The sequence below is a fragment of the Tenrec ecaudatus genome, chromosome 1 (genome assembly GCF_050624435.1).
Source record: "Tenrec ecaudatus isolate mTenEca1 chromosome 1, mTenEca1.hap1, whole genome shotgun sequence".
NCBI classification, from domain to species: Eukaryota; Metazoa; Chordata; class Mammalia; order Afrosoricida; family Tenrecidae; genus Tenrec; species Tenrec ecaudatus.
Genome location: NC_134530.1, coordinates 302,219,552 through 302,222,879, shown reverse-complemented (window position 1 = coordinate 302,222,879; position 3,328 = coordinate 302,219,552). Strand labels below are relative to the sequence as shown.

Below are 3,328 nucleotides of genomic sequence, written 5' to 3'. Positions count from 1 at the left end.
AGTTTCCAAGACCTTAATTCATTTTTTTAATGAAGAGATCATTTTATTGGGGGCTCTTACAACTCTTATTACAACCCATACATCTATTGTATCAGGTGTATCTGTACCTATGTTGTCATCATGCTTTTCTGGACACTGTGCGTTTCATTGGTGCTTTACTGCACCCTGGTTGACTCTTCCCTTGCCTGTGACTCCTCTGTGGGTTCCATTGTGTGCAGATGTGCTTTGGGTCTCTGCTCTGACCCACCTCATTCTCAAGGACATGTTTTTTTCATGGTTTGTGTGTTTGTTATGGGTCTTCTGATACCTGTTACTGGTCCCGATGACACCTCATGATCACATAGGCTGGTGTGCTTCTTCCATGTGGGCTTGTGGCTTCTCCGCTGGATGGCCGCTTGTTTCACTTCAAACCTTTAAGATCCCAGATGCTATGTCTTTTAATAGCTGGGCACCATCCACTTTCTTCACCACATTTGCTTATGCACCCATTTGTCTTCAACGATTGTGCCAGGAGGGTGAGCATCACAGAATGAGTTTGTTAGAACAAAGCATTCTTGTATTGAGGGAGGATTTGAGCAGAGGCCTGAAGTCCATCCACTACCTCAGCATATTGCCATAGAAATATATGTACATAGGCCCATACATCTATTTTTATGGATTAATGTATTTAAATATGTACACACCTATGCTTATATATCTGTCCATAACTTTGCTTCCTAGATCTTCCTCTGTTTCCCCCATAGCCTTCTACAAACCAGATGTTCACAATTCAAGTTCTAATGTCATTCCCTCCTTTAGATTTGGATTATATTATTTATAATTCTTAGATCACACAGACTGGTGTGCTTCTTCCATGTGGACTTAGTTGATGCCTCACTTAGGTGGCTGCTTTTTTGAAGACAAACCTTTCCAGATGCTGTTTTTTCTGATAGTTAGGTACCATCTGGTTTCTTCACTGCATTTCGCTGGAACACACATATCTTTAGTGATCTCTTCATGATGGTAAGCATCAAACAGGACCATGTCATAAGAACTGTTCTTAGATTGGGGCAAGAATTAAGTGGGAGCCCAAAATCCATTCATCAATCTATGGTTTATAGATGCCTCTGTTCACTTTAGAGACATCATTGCCATTTTATGTTAGAGAAGATTATTAATCATCTCCCCGAGGCATAAAGTGATTTTATTGGTAGTACTGTTAATTTAACCAATGGTATAGAATTGAAAGCACAGATGAGAAAAGGAAATACACAAGAATGGGCTGGCTATAAACCACAGTACGTGAATTTTTGACTTGTACAGATTAAATCCTGAGCGGACACTATTTACACAAACAATGGGGGTTGGTGATAGGGAAAAACTTTCAATAATATCCATTGACAGCAGCAGAACCGCACCTAGCAGATTGATACATGCCGCAAGAAAGCAAGGAGGGCATTAAAATAGTAAGTTTATGGTAGCCCCGGCCACCATGCATTGGACACCCTCAAAGCAAGGGATCCAAAGCAAAGTCCAGTGACTGCCGATTCCATAACCTTGGGATAGGAGTCGCCTGCTTTTTCTCTCAGGGAGTTTCAGCCGTAAGCCCAGGGCTAGAGATGGATGAGGTAAAGTTCAGTTCACTGAGTGGTATTTCCATATGGAGTTCTTCTGGTGTGGCCGACGAAGGATGTCGTGTGCGTCGAAAGAACAGAATCTCACATCCCGGCAGTCTAGCACACAGCCTGGATCACCAAGGTCTAGTTAGAAATTAGGTCAAAGGTGTCCAGTTAGGGACATAGTACCAAACATGTTCTCCCTTGGGTTCTATAGAAGGATTGTTACGCATTTTATTCCCATCGGGAGGTTGCTTCTCCTGGTTTTCCTATGTGCACGAATGTAATCGCCTTCTGGGAGACATCCATGTCCACCTCCCCCCATCTTGACTTGACTTCTCAGTAAGGTTTGCTTATCACCCTGGCAGGTGTCTGTCGATTTGGGGTGGCCTTAAGCACAATTTTGTATGTCAGCAATGGAACACGCTTCTTCCTTTCCCTGCGTCTTGACCAACTGCCACCAGCTGAGGGCAGGTCTCCTCTGTCGAAGTGCTTTTAAAGATGGACAAATAGAGGGGCTGCTATTCGGGTCATGGGCGCTAGGCAGGCTCTCTACTCCATTGCTTGAGAGACCTGATTACACAATTGATGACATGACCTGGGAGCAGATGTCTGCCTTCATCTTGGTGTTTATCCTTACAGTCGTGGGCTCCTACGGTATTTGTCCTTTTGTGATGGTCTAACATTAGTCAGCATAATGGTTTCCAGGGCCCCCCATGTCATCATGCATTCCATCTCTATTTTTGATTAGGGGTGCGTAGAATTCCATTATGTGGATAAACCACTATTTCTTTTCTTTTTTTTTTTAGCATTTTATTAGGGGCTCATACAACTCTTATCACAATCCATACATACACATACATCAATTGTATAAAGCACATCTGTACATTCTTTGCCCTCATCATTTTCTTTTCTTTTGAGCTAATAAAATTTTATTGTTCAAGATGTACAGTTGGTTGGACCTGCTCACGCATCTTCACCGGCTGCTGGGGCGTCTCCACCCTTGGTGTTCCTGGTGTAAGTGACTTGAGCTCTGGGCTTGGAAACCAGCTTGGTAAGTCCTTTACTCAGCAGCTCCTGGAGGGCGGCCCTGGCCAGGGAACCGTGAATCTTCAGTCTCTCTGAGACAACAGCGGGGGTGATCAGCTTATAGTTGGGAACTTCTTTACAGAGCTTGTCATAGGTGGCTTTGTCAAACAAGACCAGGTTATTGAGCTTGTCCCGAACTTTGCCTTTGGACCACTTCTTCTTTTTGGCCTTGCCCCCAGACTTGTTCACTGGGTCTTTGTCCTTCTTGGCCGACTTCCCGGCATCCTTCTTCTTGTCGTCCTTGGGCGGCATCATGAAGCTCGAGAGCAGCTACCACCGCGGCAGCCTCGCTAAGATGTCGGACAAAAAGCGCCCTCATCATTTTCAAAGCATTTGCTCTCCACTTAAGCCCTTGGCATCAGGTCCTCTTTTTTCCCCTCCCTCCCTGCTCCCCGCTCCCTCATGAGCCCTTGATCATTTATAAATTATTATTTTGTCATATCTTGCCCTATCCGGCATCTCCCTTCACGCCCTTTTCTGTTGTCCATCCCCCAGGGAGGAGGTCACATGTAGATCCTTGTAATCGGTTCCCTCTTTCCAACCCACTCACCCTCTACTCTCCCAGTATCACCCCTCACACCCCTGGTCCTGAAGGGATCATCCGCCCTGGATTCCCTGTGCCTCCAGCTCCCATATGCACCAGT

The 3,328-nt window shown here is 45.0% G+C and overlaps 1 pseudogene; it reads right to left on the bottom strand.

Moving 5' to 3' along the window:
• Window positions 1-2,545: 2,545 nt before the first annotated feature.
• LOC142437495 (small ribosomal subunit protein eS25 pseudogene) lies at window positions 2,546-2,962 on the bottom strand (annotated as a pseudogene).
• Window positions 2,963-3,328: the final 366 nt, after the last annotated feature.